We start from the raw sequence: 22,803 nt of genomic DNA on the forward strand, positions 1-22,803 counted from the left end.
TCAAAGTTTACGCCCACGCGACGTGTATGAAGTTTGGGCCTAATGACTCGAGAGTCATACTCAAACCAAAGCACGGATATGTTCCTAAATCCCTCAATACACCATTTAGGGCACAGGTTATCTCCCTGTAGGCCCTGCCGGTATCTGAAGAGGAGGGGGACGCAGGCTTCCTTTGCCCGGTTAGGGCGTTAAGAGCCTATGTGTCTCGCTCATCTGTTTTCAGACAGACGGAGCAGCTCTTTGTTTTTGTTCAGCGGACGTTCTAAGGGACTAGCTACCAGATGGATAGTTGATGCTATAGTGCTAGCTTACACATCCAAGGGCCTGCAATGCCCGATAGGTGTCAAAGCGCACTCCACAAGAGGCATGGCCTCGTCGTGGGCTTGGTCCAGTGGGATTGCCTTGCAAGATATCTGTATGGCGGCAGGCTGGGCCTCCCCGTCTACATTTATAAGGTTTTATAACCTCGAGGTTCCTGCTTTACAAGCTAGGTTGCTCTTTAATTTTTCAGTATTGCCCGCCCGATGCTATCGGCTCAGGATGCTGAAACTGCTAGAGCGTCGATCACTGATCATCTGTATACTTCTGTGGGCAGTGCGTAAGTCCCCCATATTTATCAGTCCAGGCCGAGTTCGCCCTGGCTGTGTGGAACACTTGATATAATATGCTCTTATCAGAGCTCTATATTACAAGAAAGATGCTATTCTAGCCCCTCTTCCCGGATTCTCTGTGAGTCCCTTGTGATTAGGCACTGTATGAGCCCCGGGCACCTGCCCTTGGGACTTTAGTGTTATGTCTCAAGCACGCACGGCGTTTTACACTGTGTTCCCCTAGCGTAAGATACTTACGCAAGTACGAGAGAACCTCTCGTAAGAGAACGTACTCGGTTACTAAAGTAACCTCGGTTCTCTCTAGAAGAGGGAACGAGTACTTGCGTATCTTGCCGTGCATGCGTCACGTTCTGATTCGCTTCAGCGATGAAAAAACTGACCAAACCAGCCTCTCTGGGCCGTATTTATAGCCCTAGCCCGACCCGCTTTCGGCGGGACATGACGTAATGGGCGCGAAGCACCCTCATTGGTTATGACGTCATGAGGGGCCTCTATCGATAGGCTGGTGCAGTTGCCGCAGGGGAGCCAATGGGCGCGCGAGCTGTCTCGCCCATGTCTGCATGCTGCTGCAATGCGTTTTACATTATTGCAAAATTAAGGATAATTTTTGGCTTCAATATCTCGAGGAAAAGAGGTTTTCCCCTAGCGTAAGATACTTACGCAAGTACTCGTTCCCTCTTCTAGAGAGAACCGAGGTTACGTTAGTAACCGAGTACGTTCTCTTGAAAAAGCCTAACCAGAAAGTTTGAAGTAGTTTTAAAAGCTTGAAGTTTGAAGGATTTCAATTGGAAAGTTTTAGTTTAGTAAGACAGGCAGACAGGCAGGCAGGCAGACAGACAGACAGACAGACAGACAGATAGACAGATAGATAGATAGATAGATAGATAGATAGATAGATAGATAGATAGATAGATAGATAGATAGATAGATAGATAGATAGATAGATAGATAGATAGATAGATAGATAGATAATAAATAGTATTATATTAATAATAAATAGGGAATCACAGATAATGCAAGGATGATTCTGATTTAATTTAATTTAATGTTGAGTGGCGATTGATAGCCTATAGTTGATAATAATACACTGACGGTAACAAAGTTTCAATTTGAAATGAAAGATGGAGCATAGGCTACATTTAATATAATTAAGGAAAAAATGCCCTTTATAAACGTAAAAAACGTATTCTGATAAGAGTGTTTTCCAACATTGATGTAATAATTGTAGTTTGAATAATTGTAATGTGATGATCAAATATCATAGGTTTGGGCGGTTGGCGGGTGGATTATTTATTTTTAACAGCAGATATGGGTGACTCAAAGTGCACCAGATTAATGAATTTATCTTTAAAATGTACAAATTTTCTTCCAGGGGGGCATGCCCCCGGACCCCCATAGGGGTACCGAGCTCCACCCACAAACACAGTAGGCTATGTGATGGTCTATGAAAAATACAAATTTAATTATCTTATTATTAAAATACATGATCAGAATTTTACCACTTCCACCTGTTTTGAGCCAGGAAAAACCCTGCATGTGCAATATAAAGTAATGAACATCTTTCTTTCTTTCTGTTTTATTGCTTTAAAAATAAATAGCATATTAAGCCAATTAAGCAAAAACCTGTCAACAAAAGTCTGAAAAAAAATGGTATTACACTTGACATTCTGTCCCCCTCACTTTTGAAATGATGGCTACGCCCCTGCCCCTTTGTAATCGTTAACATTTGTGTAATGTTACGCAAGTAGCTGTAATTTCATTACAGATTTTGTCTTAGTAACTGTAAAGCATTAAATTAATAAAATTAAATTACATAACGCAGTTACATGTAACTAGTTACTCCCCAACACTGCTTTTGATGTATATAGATTTCTGTTTCATCTGAAACAGGGGTCAGTGAATATTCAGGGCGTTGCTCAGACCTCTGAGGACGCATTTGGGGCTATGATTTGATGAAATGGAATTTTATACACTTTAAAATAAATATCAAATCTCCGGGGAGTCATTTTTATGAAGTAAATATTACTGAAACTACAACTAAAATGTTGTAACTAACCCCTACTGTCCATAGTCAAGAGTGTTTTCTTCAAATTCAAACAAATCTGTGCCTAGATAATTAGATACCAAGTGGAATATTATGGAGCATATCACGTTAAATTATAGATAAATCACAAACTTAGCTAATTTCTTGCCCTGATCATCTGACATTTGAAGCAAGTGTGGCTTTCATCAACATGAAGCAAGACTCTCAATTTGAGTTTCTAAGAAAGTATTCCATGCTGCAATCATGGCAAGTGCAGGCAGTGAATGCAAATGATGCTTACTAAAGCTGTTCAAATGTCGACCTGATAATGGCGTCACAGTGACGCTGGATAGCAGCGTTCAGAGGACAAATTCAAAGCCATCAAATTGGCTTCCCTCATTCGCCCCAACACTAATTTGTCATTTTCATCTCGGGATTCAACACTCTCAACCTTCTATTGCACCACACACATGAAGACATAATGATTCTCTATAAATTCTACTAATATTACTGTAAATCATGGTGTCATTTGGCAGACGTGTTCTCAGCCAGATGCAGCACATTCAGCTGTTATTCTGTTAGCTACCATATTGTCTACCAGACAGGTCGAAGGATGCAGGATGAGGAAGGAGAACAGTTGCATACTTCATGTATCCGCATTGATTTTAATTCAGTTTGTACTGAGACATCCAGTCCAAGCCAGTGGAACTCATTTAAATGTATAAACAGAACAAGAATCTATAGATCCTACACCACAGTATTTGCTCTTGTAAACACATATTCACCTAATTCATACCCATAACATGGGGTGAGCTGCGTCACAGGAAGTCTGTTTTGCACTCTCTGAAATATAATTTGATATATAGTAAGTCTTGGCCTCTTGTGACCCATATACAACAGCACTGGACTGCAGTATAACAGCAGGACATTCTAAAATGCTTAACATGAAAAACACTTTAAGTGCCTTAATGTACAGTGATGCAGCCTAAAATATCAAATTCAGTATACATGTTATTGATTATGCATATTATATACAAGTGAGCAGATGTGCCCAAAATATGAACGCAGTGCGCTAAATGGTTAAGCACTTTCTTTATAATGGTTTAAAGCACTTATCGAGAAACTGCATGTTGCGTTTATATTCTGGGTTCATCTGCTTGCCTGCGCAATATGCATCATCAATAAGGTGCATATTGAATTTGGTCTTTAAATATCACTGTCTTACTATATTAGCACAAAGCTGCTGAAAATGACTTGCGATCAATGGAGAAAAGCCTTGTTTTGCCCTCCAGGCAGATATGACTGCAGGGCAATTTTGCATCAATACAAGACATTTTATTGAAACTAAATCTCATTTAATTCCCTATGCAAAAAATTGACCTGCATGTTGTCAATTCATGCAAATTGACAAGAATTCAGGTAATAATAATGTTATTATAATCTAATTTAATCTAATAATATTAATAAAAAAACAAAACAAAACAGCAACAACATTATTTTTGATAAAAGGTGAGCGTTCAAGGGTGTGATGTAACGTGAAAACTATGAGTAGGTAAGAAGTGGCACAGCTTACCCCACTCCTCCCTACTGCTCCAAAGCACTGAGGAAAGGAATAAATGAAGGAAAATTCCTAGTAAAGTTGATAAAAGTTTGACTGATTGGTAAGCCTTTTTTTACTGATTGGTAATCTTAAACTTTTTTGCAAATATGCAAATAAACATAAGACATTAGGCAAAAAAAAAAAAAAAAAAACCTGTCAAAACAATTGCCTGTAATTAAACATGGAGTAAAAGAGCTTCTCCAGATGAGCATGATTAATATGAATACATGATCAAGACTACACGCTCAACTTGATTAATCAACGTCAAGCATATGTGTGTGGAAGACCTATGAAAGCGAATGTTATAAAAATAGTTGATTCATAAATGAGCCGTACGCTCTGAACTTGAGGATTACCGTACAAGTGCAGAATTGTGCAGTAAACATGATGGTTGATGTTCAACATCGTTATAAGCTAAAGAATCAGTTTCAATGGTCTCAATACACAAGCAATGATGCATTAAAAAAATTCATTAAAATCCAAATTAATTTATTTAGAAGGAAGTAAACTCTCTGCAGGCAGTGTTAAAAATGTCATCCAACTCCACTGCAGCTGCTCACTTCTAATATTTGTATTATTTATAATTAAATAGAGTACTAATCTGAAATTAATGTAAAAATTAAGATGAATGAAATCTCATTGATCAAAGGGCTCTCACAAATGGAACAGCTCCCAGAAATTCCCCCATGGGACTGTAAAGCACGTAGAGTACAAGAAAGAATCAAGATCTGCGAAAGCCAGCTGCGCACCTCTCCTCCTGAATGGATTTGGAATTACATAGAGTAAAGGAAAACAACTCAGAACACAGTGTGTTCAGAGACTGTCATACAGTGGAGAGGTAGAAGTCAGAGGTTTATCCATTACGCTTTGAAGGATTTCTCTGAATGTAAAATGCGCTTTCTCGCTCACTTTCAATTTTTCCTGCACTCTTTCCCTCTAAATTAAATTAGAGCTTTTTTCATGTGTTAAATAGAAGTCGCAACCCACTACTCCCGTGGTATTAAGCAGTGTAAATGTGTGTGCTTTTCTGCACTAGCCCTCAGTGTGTTGCACTGCATAAAATCACGTTTAATTTGCCCAGGAACTCTGTTGGTTTGATGGAGCGGTTATAATAGCTTAGGTAAGTCTGAAGTTCAACCATCATCTGTGAAAAGCAATTCAGGTTATTTTGAAGTCTGTATATTGATGATAAAAAAAGATCCGGGGGTACCTGAGATGCATTCCACCCTCATAAATCACATGAACTGCAAGTTCACTGATTATTGGCTACATCATATGAAGGACAAAACCTGAAAAGAAAATCAGAATTGTAAATGAATAAACAAACGAATAAATAATGTTTATACATCAGGCCCCAGAACATCACAGAGACTTATGTGTGGGTTTTTATACAAATCTAGTTTTACAACAAGAATCTTGATCTTTGTAAATTATAATAAAGAAAAGGACAGCGCATGCTACATTTGCACAAAAACACAACATATCTCTCTCTTGAAAGCACAGACACTTTCACATACACAAGCAGAGCGAAGGACCTGCAAGGAGGAGAAACGAGGCAAGATAACCTGAAAATGTCTTGCTTCAGCGGCTCATCAGGCATTGTTGTGAATCCTCAGCAGGATGGTTTGTTTTCAATTTCTCAAGGCCATCTTGGAGGCAGCAGAAGAGATTGGGATCAAGCTGGATGTTACAGATTCTACAGTAGCCTACTCCATATCTTCTCTACCTTAATGTGACTTGTGGGATTGGAGATATCTCCCATAGCATCACAAAAGAGATGATAGAACCCATACTGAACACAAATTAGATGTGAATGTTGGTGCATGAAGGTTATTTTACTCCCTAAGGCTTTTCTTCCAATTGACAAATAAGGAAAATTCTATTGTGGAGCAACAGTATGTACATATTTTTGCCTATCTGTGCGCTCTGTGTATGATGTTACTGGTATATTCCCATTTTTCATTCCAGCTACATAAAAATGTCACTTAAAACCAAACAGATTGTCCAAAATGACTTACAACTATAATACTATTTCTGAAGTATTTCTGTTTGGCTACATAATACATTTCTTTCTTACAATACTTTCTCCTGCAGTCATATTAGAAACAATCATTTTCACAATTCAGTTCAGTTCTCATATAATGGTGTCACTGCAGGCAGATCAACTATATTGAATGTTAAATGTGTCCAACTAAGCAAGCCAAAAGCCAAAGTCAACAAAAGGCAAAAAAAAAAAAAAAAAGGTTCCAAAATAAAGGTTCCAAAGGGGGTTTTCACAGCAATGCCATAGAACCATTTTTGGGTCCCCCAGACCTTTTTTTTCTTAGTGCAGAACATTTTAATAATCTAGAGAACCTTTTCCAAAAAAAAATATAAAAAACTTTTTATGTAATGGAAAGGCTCTTCATGGAACCAGGGATGCCAAAAAAGAACCTTTAAAGCTAAGAGTATAAAAATAAAAAAGAAGAATATTGAACTATTTAATTATTCAATACATTAGGAAACATTATGATACCTCATTTAATGTCTTCTGATTGTAATATTTTCATCAGCTGTGTGTTCTTGTGAATGGGCGAATCACATCAGTTTCATGGTTCATCCTGGTCCTCTCGCTCATCGGCTGCTGATGTTTGCTTCTATGCCTTTATGAGCTAATCAAGAGCTTCAGACATACAGCCATCTGCCGTAACAAGGCTTTGGTGTTACATTTATCAGCACCATTCAGGTGTAAAAATGAAAAGCAAATTTGATAATAGAAGGCTCTTCAATAAGGAATCAGCTGTAAAAACAAGGAAGGAGTGTTATCGCCATCAGTTATTGACACTAGATTATAGGAAAATGTCAAGTGCTGTTTCTTTTTTTAAATAATATCATGTTTACATTCAGGACAGTAACATGAAGATCCTGTTACTTTAGCATTTATTAATCATTATAGTATGATATGGTCATAAAATCATAATTATATGCCTCATGCAGCAATACTAATATTTCTGAAATATATGTTTGGCTACAGAGTTTGCTCAGAGCAGTGTTTACTTACTTCTGTCTCCTTTTTATTTGAAAATGCCACCCCTTCAAAGAAGGGGTCAAGAAGTGAAGAGGGAACAGAGCTCTGTGGGAGTCACATACGCCTGAGAGGCAATGCATCATGGGAGCAGACTCACCTTTCCGCCCGTGAGATTGCAGTGGGAGAAAATCAGAGCAATCAATCTGGTTCTCTTCTGGTGCAGGCCCTTCACTATACATGGTCCACTGCATGGCTGGACAATAACTAAAAGCAGTGGGAAAAGTCATTTCTGAGTTGCTTTTACTCAAGTGAAACTTGCCAACAAACGATTTGTGTTCAATAATCATAGACGAAAAGGGAAGCCCAATTTCCGAAGCCCAAGTGCAGGAAACGGAATCTTTGCATAACATTCCGTTTTAAATGAAGCGTGAAACAACACAAGGAAGGTTTCATTTCAGAAAGTTCAACATCAAAACAGAGCTTGAACAAAAATAACTTGAAACTCTCAGTGAGTGGCGCGCATGCACATCTACTTTAAGAGACAATAAGACCTCATATCTTCTTTATTTTCAATTATATTACAGGCTTATTATCAACTGATATATCAATATTATCAACTGCTGATCCACCGGTTATTGTTTCATCTCAAACTAATGTTTTTGAAAACAAAACCAAAACAAGGATACAATTTTAAGTATCTCTGCTAAAACTAAGAAGCTAAATTTCTTCCCTAAATTTAGTTTTTTCTTCCCATGGTCCCCTGGTATACCTATAATATTATTAAAATATTGTTAATATCAATTTTTCTTGTCAGTTTATAAGAGTTTAACAACAAAGACTGTTTGTTTTGTACTGTACTTTTTGTTTTTATTATTAATTATTTGTGGCAATGACTTACATCCATAAGGTTTGTGTGATTTTTTTCTGTTTGGTAATATTTTATATTCAATGAAACAGACATTCAAAATATTTATTTATGGGTTTTTGTTCACATTTTCCATTTTGAAAATCATTTGAAAAGTATGATAATGTTCAGACCCAACCAGTGTATTTATCGTGAGCTGATGAAGACATACTGTACTAGTTACAGTTAGACTGTTGAAAAAGTAAACTATAATATAAACTGTGAACATGACAATAGAAAAAAAACCACCCAACTTCAGTGTCGTTTTAAATGCTGGTGACCATTACTGATCATGTGATCATTAAATGCCCCAATTTCATATTTAAGCTCTATTCACAAAAGCCCACAATAAAGTAGAATGTCTTTCAGATAATAAGCTTATTTTATGGGTTAATTAACTCTTTTGTGCTCATGATTGCTGTTAATATCTCTATAATTTACATTGATCACATTCTCTCCTCCTCATGGTAACAAAACTGAGAAAAACAACTGAATCCACTGAACTTTATTTTAACCTGTCCCACGTACAGTCAGTGGTTGGAACTGCTGCTGTAATTCATAAGCTTTTTTAATACTCACAATGCTACTAGTTGTACCTTGAGGATTATAACAGGCATATTTCTTAAATGAAATCATATTTCTTAAATAAAACTGACATTTACTGTGCTGTATATGAAAAATTTGCATCATAGGCTTGACATTACCGAGAGAATAGGTCACTTATTCCCCCAAAAAAATTCAACTATACAGGCTGCACTAAAACAGGCATCAAATATATAAAATTCAACCATATAGTCAACTAGAAAATGTGCATAATTCAGATTACACTAGCTTGATTGTGCTTAGCTATGGCAAAGGCCACTAATGATGATATATAGCAGTTTCCCGGCCTTTTTCACTAGGGATAGCAATTTCAACTGCCAAAAGCCTATTATTTTGTCTGAAACTGAAAGCATTAATGTGGTAAATTAATCAATAATATTATTTACATCATCCATCCACTATTCTGTTCTGAAATTCTACTCAAAATAAAAAATGTTATTGCAATAAATCGATACAAATGAATTCAATTGCACACGCTAGCAGAGGAAGCACTTCCGTTATCATCAAACTACACAACACAAAAGACTATATTTATACCTGACTGATTCTCCTTCACCCGCAATGCATTATTCATGAGTCGCCAATGTAAGAATAATTTACAAAAAGTCTCTGCTACTCTTCATTCCGGTCCATTCCTTCTCGGATTCCTTCAACACACTCATACTGACCGAATCAAATCCTTTAATTTATACTCATCATTCAAATCTCCACGTGATTACGATCCTAACAAGCTCATTTAAGAGCTTATTATGGTTTGTCCACACTTGAACCTACTTAAAAACCCTTGTTTCCCCTGTAATAGATTCTATGCACTGGTTTCAGAATAAGCGTTTCAGTCAATACTGTGCTTTATTATATGTTGGAGACACGCAGTTTACACTTTCTCCTCTACTTACCTCTGCCACTGGCCTACAGTTCACAGCAAATGCATTTTATAACTGAGTTTGTCAATCTCCCTCATCCCACCATTTAAAAGACACCATGTCAATTTAAAAGTAGTTTAACTTTGAAAATTGCATCATGCACAGGGGCTGTGCCTAACGATAAATCATTCTTAGATCCTAAATTCCCAGACATCCACACTGATAATGAATCTGCAGAATACTCATCCTCAATCTTTCTCCTCAAGCACACAAAAGAGACATACTTGCGTAAGCTGGAGAGATTCTGCAGTCCTTCTCTACACAGGACAGGAGTCAGCCTCATCTAATGACTGTGACCTTTCTCCATCAGGGCCTGGTAGACCAAACAAGACTTAGAAACACAACAAATACAGCAGTATTATCTCCGGCACCATAGCGACACCTTTTAATAATTAAGCACCTTCAGCAAAGAACTAATTCAGACACTGCTTTGAAAGGATTACACCATCTTCAGATCTAACATTTTCAATAGTTTGGTTTTGTCATTCGCAGAAGGGAATCATTTGTGAGATGCACTGGTCGTTTGATCGAAAGGTCACATGGATCCTAATTTGCATGGTAGAATGTGAAGAAAACTTTAAAATCGATATGAAATCAAAATGTAGTTTCTTAACACACATCCCTGGGTGTATGATTAATCAATGTTAATCAATTAATCACTTGAGGGAGTGAATGAAAACGAGTGAGAGAATTCGGATACTGAGTGCGCCGGAAGGGCTGCCGCTTTTGCATAGTTTGTGCTTGCGGTTTAATCATAATTTGAAACTTAGCAAACTGGCAGCTCCAGTAGTAATGAAAAGATTGATCTTAAACTCTGTCATGGAAACTATGTATAAACCTTAATTAAACTATTTAACAATCAATTAAAAAGGAAGTTATACCTATATAATATTATGCTGTAGCCACATTGGACAAGTGGTTTGGTAAATGGATGGATGATTCAGCTCAGACGCCGCCTTCTGGTCAGACGCTGGAATTCATTCAGCAAAATATTCTCGTAGTGCATTATGGGTACTCTTTAGCCGTTGAGCGAACATGGGTTGTACACTCGCTATTGTGGTGCATTTGTGGGATTGAATAAGTGCACTCAATAACGTCCACTATGGTTTCGGACACCACTGCAAATGTCTGTCCCCTTAAATAGTGCTCTATTTAAGGGTATAGGGGGCAATTTCAGACAAAGCCTCTGTCAACTAAGGAAAAGACAGGAAATAAACAGGGAACTGGGGACACAAACTAAACCGAACACAAACCTGAAAATATGTGTGGATATATAAAAATATAACCAATTTTTTTATATTTTTTTATATGTGGTGTTATCATTGGGATGATCGATGACGAACTTGACTAAGTTATCGAAACCTTTAAATCTTGGACAAAAAGTATCCTAAAAAGTGGGTGTTGGGTGTTCTGAAAGTCTGGCCTGCCTCTCAAGATGATCTTACCACACTATACATATACACACTATGGGCCCTATCTTGCACCCAGCGCAATTGACTTTGTACACCGACGCATGTATCATTCCTATTTTGCACCCGCGCACAGCAGACTTTTCCCTCCACAGATGCACGTCGGTAAATTAGGAAATGAACTTGCGCTCCCGGGGGCGGTTCAGCGCAAAGAGGAGCAAACGTTCCCTGATGCTATTTTGCAGGTTTAGAAAACAATTCCGCCACTGACCAGAAAAAACCTAGTCTAAAGTCAGTGGTGCCTTGCGCATGTTATTCATATGCTATTTTAAGGGCGCATGCTTGGCCATAATCAATGTAGCGTCTGCACAAAGCGCATACACTTTGCTTATCTCATCTACACACAGACGCAGCAGTTCTCATTTTTAGAAAACCATACATTATTACAAGGAAAAATATTAACACACGAGGGAAATCATTGTTGTGTCCATGAAGATGTGAAAAAATAGGCATAAATCTAGCTTACACATTTACCCAAGTTTTTATATGCCTGTTTTACCGAAGCTAATTTGGGTGGGTTTCTCCCATCCCCATACAATGTCACTTCTCTGTGTTTTACGGCCCTGGCGAGAACGTCGGTCTCCTCGGCTGTGAAGCGCTCCTGGCGTGCGCCTGGCAAATCCGCCGTTATAATAGCAATCCGCCATGGCTGATTGGTTTATTTCACGTTATGCCCAAACCACACCTATGAATAATGAAGCTACTTCAGACCAACCCATTTTAGATTTGCGTCGGGCGCAAGAGTCATTTATCCCGCCGGTATAATACTGTAGCAACAGCGCCCAAGACCCGCCCACAAAGTTACTTGCGTTTCGCGCTTGATACTTGCGTTTCAGATCGTTAAAATAGGGCCCCCAATGGGTTTGGGATACTCATGGTGACAGCACATCCTGACATGGAATTTTCTTCCCAAGATGTCTGCTAACTTCAGATTATTTTCTCCTGAACAAGTTTTTAATTATAATGGTAGAGTTCCCTGAGGAAGTGTGCTTTCCATTTTGCAATGTACAAAACTAAAGATTAATTTTAACTACTGGTACCTGAAGGTCATCCTGAGTGGTTCCCTCAGATTCACAGAAGAGTCACACAGACTCGACAGGTCTGGCTCCATTCACAATCCAATCAATTCCTGATGGAAATACATCACATTATGGAGGTGTAATGGCTTTGTGAAAGCCATTTTATGTTGACTTTAAACAATAGTCATGGCAAATACAAAATATCAACACTGAAAATTTGTTTCCATTTTGAATGATAACTTACCTTTGTGGACACAAAAGTTCTTGGCTGCAAGAAAGAAAACACATATGCGTGCGGACTGACACCAACTGTGTGCAGCAGATGTAATGATGTGAGTCATGGAATAAATGTTATTCACCACAGCTGGCAAGCGGTATTGTGATGTAGAGTGCAACTTAATTATCCTATCTCTCGCTATAATTTCTAAGCTAAGTTTCCATTTTACATCTCATATTCTATGCTATGCTGTTCTCTGAAAATAAGGAAGTTTCAAAACCCAAGAGTTCTTGGCAATGTTCCAGGGAATTACGAAGAGGTCATGACTGGTTTGTTTGTGTCCCTTGGTGGGAATGTATTGGAAGCAGAAGTGAACCGAGATTGGACAGACATTGTTAGTGGAGCAGAGCTGTCCTGGGACATGTTTCCGTGCTCAAAGCCGAATTTTTGGTAGCATTTTCGGGCAACAAACTGCCCAGTCAGTGTTCTGCTCAGGCTTAAGGGTTTTAATTCCAGTGGGGCCAAGATCAATGAGCTTTCACATTTGGGGGAGTTCGTGTGGGTGAGGAAGCCGCTAGAAGACGGGTAAAATAGGGGAAGGGATGGGCATATGTGTAAAATCTGGAGAAGACAGAGAAACACGAAGCAATGTACTGCAGTGGAGCACCTCAGGGATCACAGCAAATTGGTCGGTGTTGTTTTGCTATCGATTGGTCATGTTGCTCATGCTCCCTAAATATCAACCTGCACTGGAGACTAGCATGGCATAGAAAATATCATAAACAAGCGATGAACACAGCAGTACTGCCTACATCACAGTGTCACAATATTTCTGCATCTGCATTCTTGGGTTGAGCTCATAATCTGAACATCAGTATTTATTTTTATTTTATTTTAAGACTTTTATTTATATTTGTTTTTTCCATATGTAAAAATAATATTAATTAAAAAATTAACTCTTATTTAACCCCCCAAAACCTTCATAAATCAAAAGTTTCATAATTTCATATAAAGTTAATCTAACCCATTTAAAATCCAGTCAAATATTATTTGCAGGTTTATCTCTCTATTTTACCACTACTACTTATGCACATTTCTGAAATATGACCGGAATGAATTCATTTTAATTATGTTTTTGTTTGGAGTCAGTCTGACTCCAGCAAAAACATGTTGCAGAAAATAAATGCATAACTAATTGAATACATAAATAAAAGGCTCCAGCATCCCTGCAACCCTACAGGACTAGCTGTTTTGAGAATGGATGGATGGAGAAATGAAATGAGAAATTAATAGATAAATAATCATCATGATCAGGTCTTGTAAGTTTATGAAAACTTCTTAAGTATCATACTGATGCAAACTAATGTTAACTATGTTTTTTTTTTTTTTTAAATGCTAAATGGCCCTTGCTTTCTTAGATGCAAAAAAAAGGACATTTAATATGACCACTTTTCTGAATCAGCTGAAAAAATTTCAGCATTCAAAGAAAAGAGAAAAACGAGTTTTAAAAGACTGTGATTTGTGGAATTGTTTCTTTTGCACAGTGCATCAAGAACAAACAAAAGCACATTAAGTAGAGCGGAAAACTGACTTTTAAAAATGTGTAAAACTGATTGACAAAAAGGATTTCAAAACAATCAACAAGACTTCCTTCTGATTTTGGTAATAAAGCAAGTTCATATGCAATGCTGTATGTGAATTCTGTTGCTATGGAAAGCTGTGTGCGTGAGAGAGAGAGAGAGAGAGAGAGAGAGAGAGAGAGAGAGAGAGAGAGAGAGAGAGAGAGAGAGAGAGAGAGAGAGAGAGAGAGAGAGAGAGAGAGAGAGAGAGAGAGAGAGAGAGAGAGAGAGAGAGAGAGAGAGAGAGAGAGAGAGAGAGAGTTTTCAGAAGGATTTGTGGGAGTGTCAGTGTGTGCACATCCCTTTTGATTCTTGGCTCTGATGATAAGCCCCCTGCTTGCTTGAGCGCATTTCCCAACCCAAAGTCAGGGTGTTATGACTATGGATGACAAGCACAGGAGCTTTCCAGCCGGAGACAGAAGGGGACATAGATAATAGAGGGTAAAGAGATACAACACACATGGAAAAGTGAAAGATGGTGCAAGTCAGAGAAGACAAAAAAAAAGATAGGCCTATAGAGGAGCAATGTAGGAGGTGAAAGCTGGAAGAATAGCATTTTAAAGAAAAAACAGTAAAGGAATAATATTAGATATGAAATAGAAAATGCAGAAAATGGAGGCTAGCACATTTTTATACCACAATGCTGTGGGGAAATGCCACATTTAATGTGTGTGAAATCTGTCTATCTATTTTAGAGGCTTGCCTACTCAGAAAACTTGCAGCAATACATGTGTGCATTTGTGGACAACAATAATCAGGCAATTGTGAAGCAGTAAAGCTGCTGTATTTCACTTTGTCACTTTTTTTTAATCTGTATTTGCATTCTGTTTTCAATTACCATACTGATTGCACACAACCCCCTTTTTGAACCTACATTCCCATCTCTTCTGTGTTGTTTTTCCTTAGACCTTGAGTAGATTGAATTATCTTGCCCCTACAGTGCACATTCAAACAAACACAAAATCAATTTAAAAGGAGCTTATGGTGAACACTTGACCAATAATTACAAATGACAGGCAAATTCTGCTGTCCCCTAGACAAGGAGAGGGGATGCAATACTGTATATTACATAGGTAGAAAAATGGGGGAGAAAAAACTTCAAGGGCTAAAGGGTAAACTCAAAAATATATGAGAAATAAACTAGCAGAATCAACAAATATAGGCCTTGAAGCAGAACTGCTACAATTTGACTGCAGTGAGCGACTTTTTCCCATTGAGAAATGTGTCCAATGCAAATAATTTGAGCTAATTCCATTAAAGGGTTACAAATGGTGCCAAGTGTTTTTCTGCAAGTTTCCTAAGCCTGTCACATGTACACCATTTAAAATGTAATATACTAGCATTTATTTAAATGCTATTATAGCCAGTGGGGAGCTTTCTTTGTTCTTGCCCAAAAAAAATTATGTTTGTGAAGGATGTGGACAGCTTTTAAGAGAAGCTCAGTTGCAATCTTCTAATTACAGCAATTCTTATAGGACGTGAACATTATTTTAATCACTGTATATGTACAGTATATGCAACACCGACATTACATTTATTATTCTAAAATAACCCATGCAAAAAAAAAAAAACACAAATTTTCAACAAATACATTGATATAACAACTGTTTTAGAAAAGTGAATACATTTTGTTATATATTTTATGCAAATTTTTATATCTTTTAATGTACTACAGTCTAGCCTCGAGCTTACAGCTGATTGTTCTGTGGATCGCAATCATTGTAAATAAGTGTAATAATTTCGAAAGAATGTTTTTAGTCGTGTAGTCATTAAGAGAATTGTGTAGACTGGAGCTCTGATACAAGAAAGAAGCGATACGACTTGCATGCAAAGATAGTTTACAGTGCTTGTGAGTTTGTTTATCTGCCTGGATGAACATCAAAAACCTTGAGCTCAGGAAACCTTCACTATTGATTACACTTGACAGCGCGATTGGGAACAGTTCAAAAGCGAGTGGTAAAATAATTTCTTAAAGGGACACTATGTCATTTTTCAGTTCAAAATGAACAACATTCAAAAAACGATTGAATCGACACGATCCTTTTTCCAAAACATGTTTTTGTCATATCATGATTCACTATGGTAAGCCTATTATAAGGGTTTATATTTAAGACCAGTCGGGATTTTTTTCGCTGGAAATTGCGTACATATGTCACTCGCCCGTGCGTTTTATGAATGTTTTATGAGCAGCAGGATAATTTCTCTAGTTTTTTTTTTGTTATGAGAAAGAACCATATTCATCTGCAATTCGTCACGCATAGCTGAAGCACAACCAAAACAAAGTTATTTCGCAAAATTCATGCGGTTTTGTTTTTTAACCTCTAGAGGGGTCAAAGTTACAGAGTGTACCTTTAAATATCTGGTCACATAGAACTAAAGGGTCGAGGTTTTACAGATTAGCATGGCCCTCTTAGCCCCTGCAGGTTAAAAGTTCTGGGTATTCTGGGAAAAAAGCAAATATTTAATAATGTTATTTTTATATAGTTTTTTTACAGTCGTTTTCTTTAAAAAAAAAAAAAGAGAAATTTGACCTGTCTGCATCCTATCTGCATCACAGATCTGTTGCTCCTGACATCCCTTTCCTCCAGCTCAAAAGTAATTATCCACTAAGAAGAAAAGATGTCAATTTCAAACCGCATGCTTCTGGGGAGTCCTGCATCAGTTGAGCAACTGCAATTAAGATGAATGAGAATTCTAACAGATCGATTTCTTCAGGTATTTCTACAGACAGACAGTTTCATATGAATGATGAATGAATTACATACATACTTAACTCATTTTTTGTTGTTTGTTTTATTGGAATATGAAGAAATGCTAATCTATTGTACATAACATGTTGGCAATGGAATTCATTCAGTTCAGATATTTAGACCACACATTCAGTCCAAAAAAAATTAAAAAAAATTAGAAACGGATACTCCGTTACATAATGAACTTGGGATGTTTCTTCACTGGGTCTTCAAGCGTGTTCCCTATGGGAATGGAGACTTCACATAGTAACCGGCTGCTCTGGACCGTGTCTAGAGAGAGAAATTCACATGGTTGAAATGGGCTCGTTTGGCACTAGCACAGGTTAAACTGTGCAGAAAGAGATAACTGAACAAAAACTAGCGTTACAAAACAGCTGAGGCACAGATCTCCCTACTGAAAAGACGTTTATTGCATAATCATTATTGCAGACTGTAAAAATTCTCCTTTACGCGTTCAGTTGCATGTCACAACATTATTCAAACTGCATCCAATTTATCTCCATAGTAGTGTTTTTAATTCCATTTTTAAAATATACACGTGGGGCGAAAATACAGTTCAAAGACTAATGATGATTAAATAACTAAAGGCATTAGAGCAGCAGCATGGTGTCCACAGGGATGGCAGAGCCTAGAGAGAAAGAGAGGAGAAACAAACTGCAATAGAAACCTGCAACTGAAGCTATTTCCTCTCTAGAGCTCACACTAAGACAATCATTCACTAAGCCCTTGTTCATTTAGACAGTTTATCTTCAATTTGTGTTCAGTGCCCCCCCCGTAATGCACACCACAGTACAACTTTTTTTGTAATTTTTCTAAATCAGCCAGATGGGACTTCTGTCTCTCCGTTTCCTCTGATCTGCTTGACTGCTTTTTGCATAGGGTGCTAAAAATCATGATTCTGCTAAGAAAATGAACAGAGTAAGCTGTTTGCAGTTCAATAAGATGTCTAAATAAATTAGCATTATAATCCATTTTGCAGGCAATCAAGTTAACAATGAAAAAGCATACAATTCCCTAAAATTGTGATACTCATGAAGTAACATCATTTTAGACCTACAGCATGGCTGGAAGACAAGTTAATATCATAAAATCTTCAATTTTTGAACAAACCGTGGTGATGACTGCATTCATTAAAGCTCATGCCTGTCACCAAAGAGGAAAAAACAACTCCAAGAATGTTCTAGTTCACATGCACTGATTGGCTGGGCAAGTGTTTTGGATCCTGTACATCACTGACTGCAGTTGCTGTAAGGCCTAATAGTCAGAAAGCTCCTTCTGAGTCTGCAGACAAATGCCTTTTCACAAAGAAAATCATGGATGAAGTCCAATTTCACAGTGCGACCACTATTTGTAAGGACGAGTAATGCCACGGCTTCTCAAGGACATGCTTTTATCATTTAGAAGGACTGGTCTGGATTCGCTTTCAAGTCAGTATGTACAGTGTCTCAGTTATTGGAAATCAAGTTTCTATGCCAATTTCTCTTTGTCCACTCTGGTTAAGATCATGTCTTGTACAATATCCTATTCTTTTCCACAAAACCAGATCTTCTTAGATAATAAATTCTTTGAAAATTCTGAAACATTGATGTTCTTTCTTTTTTTCATCCTACAACAGAACATAGGGATTTTTGAGGGGCACTTAAAAAGTGAAATCCAAAAGTGGGTCTGCAGCGATACTGCAGAGGGCCATCCATTTGTTAATTTTAACTAACTAAAAATATTACATTTAACCAAAAGCAAAGTTCAGCTAAAGTTCAGCTAAATGTGTCCTCCCAAATTAAAATCACAAAAATATAAATATAAATCTATATATACTTTATTATTTTAATGGTTGTTATACAATTTATAAATATCTATTTATATATAAATTTATTTTAATGGCAATTAGTTTCATGTAATCAAAGTACTAAAATAACATACAAATTAAAGGGATACTTCAGGATTTAGCATTAAGCTTTGTATTAGTAGAAAACTTAGAAGATTTATGTATTTTTTGTCTGAAAAAAATCCTCTGATGACGCAAAAATCGTCATTTTGGAAGCTAAGCTAGCAGGCTCTTGTTCTGTGGAGAAAGCTGAGTAGTAGGAGAAAGCTGAGTAGTAGGAGTTACCATCCTCTTTTTCCCGGACATGTCCGGCCGTCGAGATCGTCTTTCTTTGGAAAAATCGTCTTTCTTTGGAAGCTAAGCTAGCAGGCTCTTGTTCTGTGGAGAAAGCTGAGTAGTAGGAGAAAGCTGAGTAGTAGGAGAAAGCTGAGAAGTAGGAGAAAGCTGAGTAGTAGGAGTTACCATCCTCTTTTTCCCGGACATGTCCGGCCATCGAGATCGTCCAAAATGTCCGGGATTCGGCTTTTGCTTTCTGCAGTCGCCATTCATTGTTTACATGCACACCTTTTGTTTCAATCTAACTGAATTCATTCCGATTGGTGAATCTGAATGTAGTGTTTACATGAACGCTAAACAAGTGATCGGTTGATGTGCGTTTTAACATTGCTTAGAAAATTCCCGCTCCTCCGTGAGAGATACGAGACCGGTGCGTCTCAGTAATCACGCCACCGGCCTCGCGCCGTTCTCCCGCGGTCCTCAGTCTCGTCCTGCTCGCCACAGTAAACATAATGAATGGCGACTATAGAACGCAAAAGCCGAATCCCGGACATTTTGGGCGATCTCGAAATCCCGGGCAAACTCGTCACGGAGTCTCACTAGTAGCCTAGCCTTGTTGTTTTCAACTGCACTCTCTTACCGGTAGGCGCGGCTTGGGAGTGGCCTCCAAGGGCAGCGAGGCAAGTGCATTCTGGGAGTTGTTGTCTTTCATCCACATAAGACAAAAATACATTTTCTGGCTTTTCTCAGTCTAGAAAGCTCCAAATTCAAAAATAATTTCACATTTCTTCTACATAAATGACCTTTTTTAAATACACATTCATCTTTCCAGAGGTGAAGTATCCCTTTAATTATGACATCAAGGTGTCATTGGCCTTAAGATGACGGAAGACCTGCCTTAGACAATAACAAATGCATCCTGCATTTTAAAGATTAAAAAAGGGTGCCCTGAATTTGAACCCGAATTTCGGCTTGCGGCCCTTTCCGATCCAGTTCCCCTACTACTCTATGTACTCAAATACAAAATCTGAATGATAAATATGAATAGGTCCAAAGGTGAAGCAATCATCCAGAGATGATGACTACAGACTGAATTCAAACTGGTAAAAAGATCCAGTGCTTAATGACAGATGCATCAAACATGTCACAACCAAGGGATTTCGTAAGGGGCTGAGAGGATTAAAGCAGATGTTTTTAATATACTCAAGCTATAGATGCCAAAAGGCAACCCTCAGGATAAGCTTAACAAACCAGCAAAGAATGAGAAAAATGCAATGATTTCTTCGTAGGTTCTGGTTTATGATTCTGGATTACTAGCATGACATTTGCAACGACTTATCCAAACATCCAATGATCCTGATATCTTCCAGATCAGCAAACGGAACTAATTGATTCGCCTCATCTGAAATGGAGGAGCTTTAAGATGGCTTCATAGCTTGAACAAGCCAATGCGTGTCAAGGACCTTCACTGTCAAAAGGGTACTGCAAGTTTAGAAGATGTGCATACGTAAACATCTCAGCCGTTGCTTTTCTGGGAAGTGTTATTCAGTAAGGGACAGAAACAGTCCATATGATGCAAAGAAATATATGAGGGTGAATGTTGCATGTGTCCACAAAGTTAAACATTGTTTTTTGTAAGTGAATGATGGCGAAAAGTGATGGTACAAGCCAAGGGTTGCATGTTGAACAAGCTTGTTATATCCTGAGATGCAGACAAGTTTATAAGAAATAGTGTGTGATTGCGAAAGAGACAGCCCTTTAAACACCCCACAGCTGTCCATATGGAGACACTTCCACATGAAGAGGCTGCATTGAATGTTTTCACTCAGAAGTCAAATATAAAAACTGTGGCACTTGTCTTAGATTAAACAAACTTTAAAGAAAATGTAATTTTAGTTATGACAGGGGTCTCCAACAGTCCATGCAAGTACTCCAGGAGAGCTGGAAATGTTTTTAAACAAAAACATAATATTAGGTTCATTTCAACTAAAGCTTTAGCAGGGGACACACTTAACAACTAGCTGAAACATTTCAAGACTGAACTGAACACAACCGTCTCGGACTCAGAGCGTCTGGGTATGATCAGTCTTAAGTATAAGTAACAATATGTAACAGGTTTCTGCTTCAAACTCTCTAACCACCAAGGGGGGTCCGACTCCTTGAGACCCCCTGAGCTATGGAAATTGGCTCAGATGTATGCTGGGAGCAGAATGTGTGTGGGATTTGATGCTACACAAATAAACCAGCTTCCTCCCTTCTTTATGCCTTTGCACAGAGATTTATTGTATATCAATTAAGCAGGAGCTGGGTCTGCAGATAAGCCTTCTGAGAGCCATAGACAAAAAAAAATTATTCATAAGAAATATTTGATCCATATGCTTAATGAGAAAACACAAACAAATCAGGTCCTTTCAGTCTCTTGGTTCATGAATCACACAAAGAGCTCGGGAAACAGTGAGCGACACTGAGCGCTTGCTTACGGCTCCCAAAACAGCCAGTTCAAAAGGAGAACGAATGACATCGCCTGGGACACAAAGGCAGCCGTACGTCTTGATGAAGGTTTAACCAAACAGTTTGAGTAGAGGGATTTTTTTGCGTTTCATAAACAGTGACGAGGGCGTTAAAAGGACGATCTATTCTGGAAACACATTACATCTTTCACCATTCATGTGTTCGGGAACAGGCTGAAAGAAACAGCTATGAGATAACATTTCACTTCTGAGAGAAAATTGAAACAGCTGAGAATTTAATGCACAAATCTTTCATCTTAGCTTCAAAGTTCAAGCTAGATTCTTAAATTCTGACTGAAGAAAAGTAGGCCCTTGTAACGACAATATGCTACAAGTTATAATTTATAAATTATGGCTAAGGATCATCGAGTAACATATTGATATAATAGCCAATAAATCAGCCATTCTGACATTCCCTCTTGTATCAGTTTCAAAATGTACCTTAAAACTTTTTTTATTTTATTTTTTATTGTTTGGTGAATAGCATGTAAAATAAACCATACTGTCTGGATAACTGCCTTCAATATTTACAGAACAGATCTATTTAGGTCAACTACTTATTAGGATTACAATGTCCCAAATCTCAGTACTTAGAAGTATTGGGATTCAGCCCTGGCCTACCTTAGATGACAGAGTGGTGAGAATTCACTTCATTAGTAAGATGACAGTTCTGTTCTGGCTAAGACAGAAAAGTTTCTGAAAAAATCTGGAACATTAATCATGCACCATTTGTGATATTGCTTATGTCAAGCATTTTACGTGGCTAAATGCGGTTGGGTTATTGTAAGCAAGCGGGTCGGACATGCATGTTGATGAGCTGCACTACCAGCATCAGTGATCTCCACTATCCAAGAACATACAAAAGCTGTAAAAAGTGCAATATCACCATCTGGTCAGCTCTGGCCAAAACTTCTGTTATGTGCGAAAGAAAGAAAAAAAAGAAAAAGAAAAAAAACGGACTTTATTATGTATACATGGATTCTAAAGAGAAAGTTTCACATTAAGTTCTGATAGCATCTCTCCCCATAACCAATTCATGTAGTCAGATGGTGTTTAAGTGCCAGCACAAAAGTCTGCTAAGCCTTTGTAAATGATAGTCATAAGAAAACTGTATTTAAGAACAAACTATGATTTATTGACATTCCATCAGATGACATCTTCATGGATTAATGCTGATAGAGATTCTTTAAATCCAAGGGCACTGGCTTCAATATTTAGAGCCTGAAGAATTTCTGTAAACAGTGAAACGCAACAGATACTTTTTTTTTATCTCGTCAAGACAACAGACGCCCTGGCACACCAGCTAGCCTTAATATCATGTCTGACATAACACTACCCCACAAATACAATTTTCCATAGCACATTTATAAAAAGTCTTGAGGTGGATCCTCAAGGCAGGCTTATGGGTAATGGGTGGGTGTGTGTTGTCTCTAGACAGAACTGAGCA

The 22,803-nt window shown here is 37.8% G+C and overlaps 1 protein-coding gene across 1 annotated transcript in view; it reads right to left on the reverse strand.

Moving 5' to 3' along the window:
* Nucleotides 1-16,769: 16,769 nt before the first annotated feature.
* Nucleotides 16,770-22,803, reverse strand: part of rad18 (RAD18 E3 ubiquitin protein ligase) — a 39,109-nt gene continuing 33,075 nt past the window's right edge. The window contains exon 13 of the mRNA XM_082137362.1: nucleotides 16,770-17,015. The gene's annotated coding sequence lies outside the window, so the exon portion shown is untranslated. The remainder of the gene's footprint in view (nucleotides 17,016-22,803) is intronic.

This window comes from Leuciscus leuciscus (assembly GCF_965113295.1).
Source record: "Leuciscus leuciscus genome assembly, chromosome: 14".
NCBI classification, from domain to species: Eukaryota; Metazoa; Chordata; class Actinopteri; order Cypriniformes; family Leuciscidae; genus Leuciscus; species Leuciscus leuciscus.